This window comes from Garra rufa, chromosome 1 (assembly GCF_049309525.1).
Source record: "Garra rufa chromosome 1, GarRuf1.0, whole genome shotgun sequence".
Classification (NCBI taxonomy): Eukaryota; Metazoa; Chordata; class Actinopteri; order Cypriniformes; family Cyprinidae; genus Garra; species Garra rufa.
Genome location: NC_133361.1, coordinates 98829342 through 98842636, shown reverse-complemented (window position 1 = coordinate 98842636; position 13295 = coordinate 98829342). Strand labels below are relative to the sequence as shown.

The window sequence follows — 13295 nt, the reverse complement described above, 5'->3', positions numbered from 1 at the left end:
TTTTCTCCATGTCTTTCATTTATATTCCTTTCAGTTATGTCTGCAACAAATCCTGGTTCCGCATTTCCTATCTCATGTTGTTTTACCAGTCCGTGTTCTTTGTCCATTAAATCCATATTTTGGTTGTCTCAAACCCCAAACAGAAAGACCTGTTTGGGGTAAAAAAAAAAACCTTCCTCAAAAAAAACTTTTTCTAACTAAAAAACAAACAAAATAAATGTGAAAAAACACCCAGAAAAATGGTGAGCCTATCTCACCTACTGCACACTACAAACTGCCAACTCACTTCCTGTTTGCTCTCTAGCGCCTCAGGTGGGGGTATGGCCGTAAGCGAGGGCTGCTCCAAAAAGTGGGCTATTTAAAGATCAGCCTCCATAAAAGCCAGCATATTATATAAGTAGTGAAGAAAAGGCAAAAGCTTACAGCACCTGGTATTCCCAGGCGGTCTCCCATCCAAGTACTAACCAGGCCCGGCGCTGCTTAGCTTCCGAGATCAGACGAGATCGGGCGCTCTCAGCGCGGTATGGCCGTAAGCGAGGGCTGCTCCAAAAAGTGGCTATTTAAAGATCAGCCTCCGTAAAAACCAGCATATTATATAAATAGTGAAGAAAAGGCAAAAGCTTACAGCACCTGGTATTCCCAGGCGATCTCCCATCCAAGTACTAACCAGGCCCGACGTTGCTTAGCTTCCGAGATCTGGCGCTCTTTTTTTTTTTTTTATTATCAAAAAGTACAAAATAATATTTACATAACTCATTTTTCATTCATTACACCTTTCAATCTTATAAAATTTGAAGACAATTTAGCATATACAGCATGAGCTTTGAATTTAACCCTCCTTTATATCACTCAAACGAAACCAAAAACCCAAAACAAAAATACCTAACTTAAATATAACCATTTCTTTTCAAAATGTTAAACTAAACCTTTCTTTTGTACATATAAATCCACTTTCTTCTACAAATGCTTTTTCAAATTCTTCTTTGCTTAGGTATTTCCACATTATATACACATTCTTTCTAACAATACTCTTGAACATTTCAATCACATCTACTTTCTTTCTCTCATAGTATGCCATATTCCTCCTCACCCATATTGCATACCTTGCATTACTCAGAATCAAATTCCAAAAGTTCACCTTCCTATCCTTATAATTTGTACATTCACCAAACAAAAACAGTTTTTTCCACTCATCTTCTGCAACCCCTTTTCCCATTCCATCTTTTATCAGTTTTTTCATTTTTCCATGAAACTCCTCAAGTTCCTTGCACTCAAAGAAAATGTGCATCAAAGTTTCTGGCTCTGTCTCACATATATCACATTCTCTACTCACATTTTTATTCATTTGATGAATTACCACCTTTGTATAGATTCTATTGTGTCGTAGCTTGAAGTCCAAGTTCTCACAGTCTAGTCCGTTGTATTTTATATTTAAATTTCTCCATATTGTTTTTACTTTCAAATCAGGAAACAATCTTGGCCATACCGCTTCTGATGCAGGCACTTTGATCTCCTTTCTGACCATCATTTTGTATACAGTTTTCACATTTATCTCCCACAAAAACTTTTTTCTCCCATTTTCCACAATGTACATTTCAGGCATTCCCCAATCTCCCACTTTAACAGTTTCCCTTTCAATCCTTTCTACCCACCTTTCAGGCAGGCTTTTTTTAATGTTTTCACATTCACCATCCACTTTTGCTTTCTCAATTTCATCATCCCACCCCACCACACAATCATATATTGCTCTATTCGGTAAAAAACCTTTTACATATTCGTAAGCCAAATCCTTTACTTTCCTTACCCCCGCTCTCATGAACAGTCTGTTGTAAAGCATTTTCCCTCCCCTCCTTATTCTTGGGTTCAGGAAAATTGGCTGATTGTGTATTTGGTTTATGTTTTCACATTCATAGTTTACATTTATCACAAATTCAGCCCATGCAGTAAACACTTCTTGGTAAAACAAAGGCAACTTTTCAATCATTGGCTTTTTTAAAACCATGAACACTCCTTCTTCACCACACCCTCCTCCTTAATTTAAATATTTTCTCATATACCCCTTCCATCCATATTCTACTTTGCCACATAAATACTTTTTTATTGTCTTAACTCTTATTGCTTTCCTTTTCACATCTAAATCCATCAATTTCAACCCCCCCTCACTGTAATCTGCTATTAATGTTTTTGCTGATATTTTTACTCCTTTCCCACCCCACACAAAAATGTTCACAGCCTCTTTTATTCCATTTAACACCCAGTCTGGTAAATCAATTGCTCCCATCACATAATTACATTTAGTTAACAATAAAGAATTAACCACTACCACTTTTCCTCTTAGTCTTAATTCCCTTAGTCTCCAAAACTGTAACACTTGCTTGATTTTGTTTAGCACTCCTGACCATGTTGCATCTCTTGCCTCTTTTGCATTCTCTCCTACGTTTACCCCTAAAATTTTTATAAAATCTTTCGTTATTTTAAATGGAACATCTGACCCTTCCACCCTTATTCCTCCTATACTCATTATTTCAGATTTTTCCACATTTATTTTAGCACCTGACGCTTTCCCATATTTTTCCATCTGTTTTCTAATTTTATTTATACTCTCTATATCCCTAACTGTAAAAGTTGTATCATCTGCATATTGATGTATTACACTCAATCCTCCATTTGGTATTTGAATACCTTTTATTTCCTTGTCATTTTTGATGAGTGTCGCCAGTGGCTCAGCTGTTATTGAATACAATATTGCAGACAACGGACAGCCTTGCCTTACTGACCTCTCTAACTGAAAGGGGTCAGTTAACACCCCATTAACCTTAACACAACTTTTAGCATTTACATATATTAATTTTATCCATTTTGCATTCTCTCTCCAAACCCAAATCTCCCCATTGTCTGTTCTATAAAGCTATGTTCCACCCTATCAAAAGCCTTATTTAAGTCTATAGATAAAACCAATCCCCCTTTCCCATCTTTCCCCATCCCTTCTACTACGTCCCTTATTGTGCAAATTGTATCTGTAATGTCTCTTCCCTTTATGCTATAAGCTTGGCTTGGTGATACTATTGACCCTACCACCTCTTTTATCCTATTTGCCAGCACTTTTGTCAGTATTTTATAATCCGTGTTTAACAGACTCAACGGTCTATAATTTTCTAGCTTAAGTGGACTTCCTTTATTTTTATATAGTATTGTGATTACTCCTAGCCCCATAGACTCTGGCATTTCACCTCTCTCTTCCATACTTCTATAAACCTTCCACAATATTGGTGCTACAGTCTCTTCAAAAGTCTTGTAAAACTCATGCGTTAAGCCGTCTGAGCCCGGGCTTTTATTCTTCTTTGTCTGTTTTATTGCTTCTTTTATTTCTTCGATACCTATGTCACTTTCACATGTATTTTTCTCACTTTCACTTAACCTCACACTCACAGAGTTCAAAACTTCCTCCACACACTCCTGTTTAACCCCTTCTTTCTTAAATAGCTTCTTATAAAATATTTCTACTTCTCTTATTATCTCCACATAATCAGTAATCTTATCTCCTTTTTCATTTTCCAACTCTGTTATATACTTTTTCATCTGCTTTTTCTTTTCTAAGTTTAGAAAGAACTTTGTGCTTCTTTCTCCCTCTAACGCATACTGCGCTCTACTCCTTATTATTGCACCCTTACTTTTTTCTTTTTCATACTCCTCTATTTCTGCATTTATCTGCATAAAGCGTTCTTTATCTTGCTCGGGATTACTTTCTATTTTTTCTGCTTCCCTCTTCAATTCATTTTGCATTACCTCAACTTTGCTCCTTCTCTTAAAATTCCTTTGTTTGGCATATCTAATACTTCTTTTTTTAATTATCCCTTTCATTTTTTCCCACCACTCACATACATTTTCATCAAATAAGATATTTTCCATTTCATACTCTATACATTTTCTGATATTTTCTTTATATGCCTCTTCTTTTAGCAAGTCTGCATTCAAACACCACATTCCTCCCCCCCTCTCCTCCTCGTTCACACCCATCTTTACCATCATCATAGCATGGTCACTTACTCCCACAAACTTATATCTCACATTTTTTATATATTTTAACATTTCCCTTTTGGTTAAACATAAATCTATACGGCTTTGTTTCAAGACTCCCATCACCAATTGTCTTCTAGAGAAGTCTTTTTTGTAGGGATTCTCATCCCTCCATACATCAACTATGTCCTCATTTTGTATCCATTCAGTTAAATATTTTCTGGATACATCTGACTTAAAGTTTGCGCTGCTTGACACGTCCAGTCTTGTGCACCATACATTAAAGTCACCGACTATTATAAAGTTGCCTTTACACAGCGGCTTAATTTCTTTAAAGACTTCTTTTCTTTCATTTTCTGTGTTAGGTGCATAAATGTTTATCAGCCTGAACAGTTCATTGTGAAATACAAATTCAATCACTAACAATCTCCCACTTCCATCCTTGTATATTTGCTTCACATTGTTTAATCGATCTCCTTTTATCAGGGTTGCCACGCCACAGGATTTTGCAGTCCCATGATTAGAAATAATTTCACCTTCCCACCTCTTTCTTATGTTGTCCATTATTTCATCAGACCAGTGTGTCTCTTGCAAACAGAGTATATCCGCTTTTAACAAACCCTTCACCTTCTCAAACTTATTTTCATCTCTTAATCCATTGCTATTCAAACAGGCAATGTTCATAATGCCCCACATAGCAAGTATCATAATTTTGAAAAAAATCATACTCATTTTGTTCAATCCATGCACTTACTTTCTGCAGTGTGCTCCTCCATTTCTTTCTTCTTTCTTTTCTTCTGCACCCTTTTTCCTTCACGTGTGTCCATGTCCTCGTCCTCGATTGTCTCTAGACTCTCTGGCACTCCTCCACGTCCCTCCACCTGCAGCTTTTCGCCTTGCCCTTTTGCACTGTCACCCTCCTGACTCTCTCCATCACCTTTCGCTGTTTCCCCTTCTCCATTTTCACACTCCAAGCCCTTCATAGCCATCTCCTTTCCGGGTTCCGCTCTCCTTTCTTTCTTTTTTCTTTCTCTCTCTCTCTCTGCCTCTGCCCTGGAGCCTCCTCTTCTTGACTGCTCACATTCTCAATCGCTCTCCACTCCACTGTTCTTTCTTCTCCACTCCATGCATCCCTTCTTTCTTCTCCAGTCGCTTCACCTTCCTTTCCTTCGATCTCCACCTCTTCATCCACCTCATACAGATCCGAATCCTCCTCATTGCTGTTTTCCTCATCCATCTCCGGCAGTGTTTCACACACACATAATCCAGGTCGCATATTGCACATAATGCAGTTCACCTCCTTGCACTTTCTGGCGTAATGTCCCTGCTTGTCACATTTAAAACATCTGAAGCTTGGGCAGTCTCTTACAATGTGACCTGGCTGAATGCACAGGCGACAGACTTTCACTTGCCTGTCATGTATCACTCTGAAGTGCTCAGTCCCTCCTAGTGTCTCAAACTTTGTTGAATATGGCAGTGATTTTACCACATCATTGAATTTTACCTTTAAAAATCTTGTCCCATCAGCGATATCTGTCCCCGGCCACATTCTCCTTTTCACTCTTGAGACCGCTTTAACTCCCCATTCCGACAGCTTTCTCAGTATCTCCTCATCCTGAATATACATTGGTAGACCAAGAAATGAGACCACCATCTCCATACAGTCCACCTCTTTCGCCATAATCCGACTGTTCTTTATCTTTAGCCCATCCAACAACTTCTTCTTTCCTTTTTCCTCTTCCATTGTCAGCTCGTATTCTTTTGGTGTTTTGTATCTACAGCCGATCACCACTCCACACTCTTCTCTCACTTTCTTCAGTATCTCCATCATCGTTATTCTATCTTCTCCTTCTATTTCCACCAGCACTGTGAGCCTCTTTTCATAATTCCTTCTTCTTTGGTCCCGTTCTCCATCCATTTCCCTTGTGTTCCTTTTCTCCAGGCCTCTTCCCACCTCCATTTTGTCATCCAACATTGTAGCCATCTCAGCACAGAAAGTATTTATCCCCAAACAGCTACTTGACTGCCCACCAATTCCTCTTTTTCAAAAAGGTTGTTTTAAAAAACACAGGCTTCAGTTTCCAGTTCTCAAAACTCAAAACACTCTCTGTGTGCTTTCTCCAGCAAGCTGTACCACTTCCTGCTTCCACTAGAGGGCGCTCAGGGTGGTATGGCCGTAAGCGAGGGCTGATCCAAAAAGTGGGCTATTTAAAGATCAGCCTCCGTAAAAGCCAGCATATTATATAAATAGTGAAGAAAAGGCAAAAGCTTACAGCACCTGGTATTCCCAGGCGGTCTCCCATCCAAGTGTAACAATCAGCCTTATCAGCCGAGTTACAAGACTAAAATTGGGTCAGATTTAACTGTGAGAGATGACTAGTGGTTAAAAGAATGAGACATAAAAGAAGATTGGTTTAAATATATTTGGTTTAATTACAAGGTTCACATAAAAGACTTTAAAACAACACGATAAAACTAGGTAAACGCTGTTAAAAGAATACAGTTCATTTGTCCATACCCTAAAAACAGTCCAAGAATCCCAGTGTGTTGATACGTCCAATGTGAGTGTCCACCAGTGTATATACAATCCACAGAAAGTGTAATCCAAAGTTTGCAGGTGGTGAATGGAAAGGTGAGCTCTAAAATTAGCAACTCCTCAATCCAACAGTTTGGTGACTGTCCTTTGTTTGTCATGCTGCTCTCTTATACAGTTGTACTTCCTGCTTCCTGTCATGTGTCTAGTCACATGCCAGGCCAACCATCCATTTATTAAACACACACACACACTTAAAATGTTAAGAGTAATAAAATGGCCTGAAAAACATGTAAAACACTTAAAACTCTATAATACATTTAAATGATTGTAATAAATAGAGCGGTAAAACACGTCTTTCTAAAAGCCAGCATATTATATAAATAGTGAAGAAAAGGCAAAAGCTTACAGCACCTGGTATTCCCAAGCGGTCTCCCATCCAAGTACCAACCCGGCCCGAAGCTGCTTAGCTTCCGAGATCAGACGAGATCGGGCGCTCTCAGCGCGGTATGGCCGTAAGCGAGGGCTGCTCAAAAAAGTGGGCTATTTAAAGATCAGCCTCCGTAAAAGCCAGCATATTATATAAATAGTGAAGAAAAGGCAAAAGCTTACAGCACCTGGTATTCCCAGGCTGTCTCGCATCCAAGTACTAACCAGGCCCGACGCTGCTTAGCTTCCGAGATCCAACGAGATCGGGCGCTCTCAGCGCGGTATGGCCGTAAGCGAGGGCTGCTCCAGAAAGTGGGCTATTTAAAGATCAGCCTCCGTAAAAAACAGCATATTATATAAATAGTGAAGAAAAGGCAAAAGCTTACAGCACCTGGTATTCCCAGGCGGTCTCCCATCCAAGTGTAACAATCGGCCTTATCAGCCGAGTTACAAGACTAAAATGGGGTCAGATTTAACTGTGAGAGATGACTAGTGGTTAAAAGAATGAGAACTAAAAGAAGATTGGTTTAAATAGATTTGGTTTATTTTGTTGGACTTTCAAATAGTCCTTTGCGTGTTCAAAAATGGTTCAGGAGTCAATCAATGAAAATTTAAAGTTTTATTAAGTTCAGCAATAGGAGAAATCAAGAGTATCTAACAGCGCTGGAGAAGAATTCTGTTCTTCCGAGTTCTTCCGAATTCTCTTTCAGAAAACACTCCCTTATATGAGTTATCACTCTTCCGTGTATCTTCTGCTGTTGGCGTCTAAAAGCAGAAGTTTCTTTCCAACACACACACACACAGCTCATGCATCCTGTTAGACTTTCGAAAGTATCTGTTCTTATCTTATGCAGGCACAGGAAGCTCTATTCTCAGCAGTCTGCAACATTTCTCTACACATAATATTTTGTTTAACCCTTTCAGACAGTTTCACAGTAATTAGCACTCTATAGTTTAATTATTTAAGCCTTCTTATGCAAAATGGAAAATATATAAAACATATTCAAACTGAAAAGTACCACAAATCCCTCTCTTGGCCACACAATAAAAATGCACAGAAATATACAACCAAAAAAAAAGAAAAAAAGAAAAGATAAGACACATGATAATTTTTTTTTTTTTTTTCTACAATGCTGCAACATAAATCATTTAAAACAGTTTGGAGTCTGTTATGCCAAATGCTCTAGCCACCACCACGTCCAAAGGTCTATGAAATCAAAAACCATGATATCAGTCTCATAAACCCAGTGTTCATCCTAGAGCTTAATGTTTTTTTTTTTTTTTATTTATTTTTTTTTTTTACAGCTTCAAGCAGCCAATTTAAATTTTGCAATATCATCACATAGTCTCAGATGGTTACTGAAAGCACATCTCCATTAACTTATTATAAAAGGTATTTTCTCCCCAGGGCTGTGATCCCTGGCATAATTGCATCAAATTGTGGACCCTGGTCGCAATCAAAAGCAAGCCATCAAGGAATGCGGTGGCTGGTGAACAGTGTAGGAGGAGCTCATATTTTAAAAGGCAGACTGCCTGCTGCAACTCTGTACAGCTTCTCTGATGCTCTAGGCCTATCAAGCATCTGCTCAACTCCACAACAGTCTCACATATAACACCTCCATCTCTGGCAGGTGCCCAGTGGCGGTGAATCCCTGCCTTAGGTTGCCCTCCGCTTGGCCAAAAGAGGATCTTACCCGTCATCGAGAAAACACCTCATTAACACTGGTAACCGCTCTTTCCCATTGGATATCCTAAACGGTGTTCATTCATAATTTGGTGTTTTATTGCAATGCAGGAAAGGTGCATTCAAGAATCAAGAGAGCCATTGAGACTTCCTACTGACAATAAAATATGGGTGTAAATCATCATGTGGAGATCAGTTTTGAAATTTTAAACTGTAGTAAAAGTAGTCTTACATCCGATTGACTGTAAATATAAAAATTGTTCATTTTCACTACATTTACAGCTTTAGCCATGGTGGAGGCCAGCATATGACAAACAAACTGTCTTATTGCAGTCAAACAGAGAGAAACAATGAATAACAAGTATATTTTGAATCACGGCATTGCCTCACTTACTGGTATATATCAACATTCTACTCTAGTCAACATTGCATGCATGTAAAATTCAAAAGGTAAAATTCCCTATATTACCAGTGTGCTCAGACAGGACTGGGCCGAAAACCCCTGTGGGGAAAGACACCCAGCCGGCCCCCTAATTTTAGCAAATGGGCGACCACAACATGTCAGCTAAGACAATCACACTGAAAGCATCTAAGTTAACATTTCTACACATTCCTTCTAGGCTCAAAACATCTACTTAACATCTCTATATAACACACAATATATGATGAATCAGCATCTGCAAGAAAGCACAGTTAATAGAGAGAGAGAGACAACATTCACAAGTTACATTCCTCCTCCTCTTCTTCTTCTTCTGGGGATATCAACAAGGGCATTGTATAAGCGGGTGGAGCCTCCTCCTTCTTTTCAATTGCAGTTACTATCACCCTGTTACACAATGACCGGATGCACGGAATGCAGCAGCATCCACAAGTTACTACTATAGCCACAAAAGTAGCGAGAGAGACTAGAATGGATGTTATCATGGTTTTATATTTTCCAAACACATTGGTTAGCCAATCATCAAAGGGGTTATCTACAGGGTTCCCGCGGGTCCTTAAAAAGTCTTAAAATGTCTTAAATTAAAATCCGGGAAATTAAGGTCTTAAATTGTCTTAAATTTACTGTTAAGTTGCTGTAGGTATTAAATTTTCAGCCGGTGTGCTTAATGACGATAGATAGGGAAGCACAGTGGTCCACCGTAAAACATCTAATAGTTGATCAATTTAGTATGTGTGAAACAGGAGTGAAATGACAGTCTCCGTGATTTATTAGCTTATTACGGTTGGTCGGCTACAGACGCTGACGTCGGTCTGCACCTGCGTGCTGCCATTACGCGGTTGTCGAGGTGAGGTTCAAAATGCAAAGATGGGCAAGTGTAAATTGCTAGCTGTGCAACGGATCGTATATGATCCGTGATCCGAACGGACCAACTCCCACGGTTCGGCACGCATGTGATTCACAGATTAACTGTTAAGTTTAACCATCATAGAGTAAAAGTTTATAATTAGCACATGTTTTGTCTTGCCAATTTACCAATTCAAACAATTTACAAAGGGAACACGCACGCACGCTGATTTATTTATTTTTTATTTTTTTTACCACTGCCGCACACAGAGAGAGAGAGAGAGAGAGAGAGAGACGCGCGATTCACACAGATTAATTCCTCTTTAACTTCTATTTGAACGGAAACGTACATACAAAGTCATGTCTAAATACCCGTTTTGGTATTCTGGTAAACACAGTCGGTTATGTCTTCAGCGAACCGAAACAGCTGAGAAAGAGATGCGTGCCAGTATTCGGTACGTGCATTAGGTCTTAAAGAGACAGCGTCCTATAAATACCTGCAGTGAGAAGCACTAGTTATTTTACAATTAAATATTAAATCTCCGCACCTGAATACTTGTGTTATTGATTTTTTTAGTAACTTTGTTGTATTCATCTACACTTGTCATTTGTGTAATTGTTCTTGTTTTGTTACTGACTTTATTAGTTCAACTAGTAGTTTTTTCTGTGGATTAGAAGTACTTAAAGCATTCAGTAATTAGTAAAAAAACAAACTTTTTGTTTTGTTTTGTTTGTTTTTTGCTGATCCGATCTGTGACTCAAAATCCGTGTTATGATCAGAACCGTGAGTTTTGTGATCCGTTGGACCACTAAGCTCGACCTAACGATGTTACTAGTTCAGACGCCACCTCACAGTCGGCTATAACAAGTTTCATTTCACCGCCAGACACCCAAAAGGTAGAGGTACTGTGGGTTCTCCATACTGTGACGAGGCACAATTCATTTAAATCTAACGAGGATATATGTGACATCTTTGCTGCCATGTTCCCCGATTCGCAGCTTGCAAAGTCATTCACCTGTGGTGAAAATAAAACTGCATATGTTACCAAATATGGCATCACTTCATTCATCAAGAAGGAGCTATCGTGCAGCGTTAGTGAGAAGCCATATGTCGTCATGTTTGATGAAAGTTTGAATAAAACGACAAATAACAAACAAATGGACTTTCATTTGCAATTCTGGACTACTAAAGATGAGACTGGCACACACTACGTTTAGTGTAATCCAACTTATCTGTTACGTTGGCTCTGTTCTACATCACAAGGAACAAAAAAGAAAAAGGTCTCAAATAAAAGTATTTTTACTTTTCTTTTTTTTTTTTTACTACCGAGTTTACACATTGCACATAATTGATACCAAATGGAAAACTTTAAAGTTTTGATTTCCATTTTAGGAGGCAATAAATTGAGTAGCCTGCCCTATTCCAAAGAAATTATGAAATTTTTGGGTCTTAAATTATATTTGTTGAGGTCTTAAAAAGGTCTTAAAAAGCATTAAATTTGACTTTTAAAATGGTGCAAGAACCCTGATCTATACCAGAGTGTTCTGCCATTGTTTTAGAGAGAGTTTTCAGTCCCTCTAGGGCCCGCGTTACTGACCCGTCTGGAGCGGTATTGTTTGGGATAAACGTACAACAAAAATCTTGGAACATTGCGCAAACGCCCCCACTCTGGCTAAGGAGCATATCGAGCGCCATTCTATTTTGTATGGCCATCAGGGAAGTCGGAGCCAATTGTTCTGATAGGCCTTCTACTGCGTCTCTAGTCAAATTAGCCAATCTCATTACGTTATAATGAACGTAATTTATCCTATCCACATTTTTATTTGGAGTAACAGGGAAGAGTGCTGCTATGATTGGGATGTTCTCAAACCCGGCCGCAATTTGATCTGCCAATTTGTACTCATCCGGCACCCCCCGGGGAACTCCTATCGAGTCTATGTAGGTTGGAGATTTAATGGACAGGTCGAATGTTCCCGCTTCTCTTTTCCTCCTACCTTTTTCCACGTCTTGTGCTATTCCTTTCCTGCCAATTAATGCCAATGGCGCTGCTAACCTAACCATCGCACATGTTCCTACAGTCAATTTCCCTTTTATTCTCACGAACAGCCTCCTATGCCCGCAGTAATAGTATAATCCCCCTCGCGCCCACGGCCCTATTATATCCTCAGCATTCTGAATGACCTCACTGCACCAAGAAGGATCAATATGTCCCACCTTAAACCTCGGATCGGAGGCGCTAAAGTTAAAACACGTAAAGTTCCCCGAGTCTGCAGAGAAGGGACCTGTTTTTGTTTGATTACTTATTGGAGGGAGTATTTCTGCTAAAGTGTCACATCCTTCGGGCTTGGCTTCCTGGGTAATACTCATCATACAGCCATACCCTACTTTGTCAGTCTTTATCAACGGAGCTGGTTCTATCCTAAGGGTGGGTCTAGCTCTCGCACATGCAACACACTCCGTCATCTGTACTTCCCGGGCAGCGGATATTATCCATTCAAACCACAAATTGGACTCCCCATATCCCGTAGCTTTTTCTATTAAATCCTCAGGGGTCAATTTTGTGTAATCCATTTCAATAACTACCTTACTTCCCCTTACCTCTTTGCTATAATCCTTTACTATAGTTTCCATTGTAGTATTTTCTACTGGTTCCACTAGGTTAACCTTTACCAACCCTAGTGGATCCTTCCCACCCACTTCAACACCAATTAATACATAAAATTGCCCCTCAGCGGTGTCCCAGCATTGTCCTGCTACCCCACCAGGTTTAGCTGGATATGGGTCTTGTTTAAGGCCTATTATGGACAAGGTTATGGGGTTTTTATCCCTATTGAAATCCCTCTGTATCCTAAAATACCCTGCTGCCTTTAGTTTTCCATCTGAGGTTTTCTTTTCAGTGGTTCCTGTGAAACTTGGGTTTGTCGCTTGCCAGACGTTGTTCCAGGTTGGACACCACTTTTGGTTCCCTGGCCAACCCAATCCACAGAGGTAGACATCATATCCCCTCCATGAACTATCTTTCCCACCACAATCTATAACATCACACAAGTCGAACGTATAGGATGTGGTCGAACCTCTGGTGTAATTTAACTCGATCCCTCCATATTTCTTTAAACACGGATCTTTTTTTCTCGTCTCCATTTTGCAGGGTCTCACTTCTTACAGCTCTCACATGTCTAGTAAGTGTTTTATTCTTTCCGTGACTCCCTTCCTTCTGATTCCTTTCTATTCCCAGAATTATTCCCACTATTATCAAGGCTATCACTCCTATGACCCCCAGAAGTTTCCAATTCTCCCACAATTTCACTCTCATGATTCCTTTTTCCCTGTATCTGGACTGAAGCTA

At 39.4% G+C, this 13295-nt stretch overlaps 3 non-coding genes across 3 annotated transcripts; all 3 read right to left on the bottom strand.

Moving 5' to 3' along the window:
• Nucleotides 1–416: 416 nt before the first annotated feature.
• On the bottom strand, nt 417–535 carry LOC141295681 (5S ribosomal RNA). The gene has a single exon (XR_012341118.1). It is a non-coding gene; the product is annotated as a 5S ribosomal RNA (ribosomal RNA).
• Nucleotides 536–6952: 6417 nt separating this feature from the next.
• LOC141318450 (5S ribosomal RNA) lies at nt 6953–7071 on the bottom strand. Its single transcript, XR_012352766.1, has one exon. It is a non-coding gene; the product is annotated as a 5S ribosomal RNA (ribosomal RNA).
• An 84-nt stretch (nt 7072–7155) lies between these two features.
• Nucleotides 7156–7274, bottom strand: LOC141319451 (5S ribosomal RNA). The gene has a single exon (XR_012353707.1). It is a non-coding gene; the product is annotated as a 5S ribosomal RNA (ribosomal RNA).
• Between the last annotated feature and the right edge of the window lie 6021 nt (nt 7275–13295).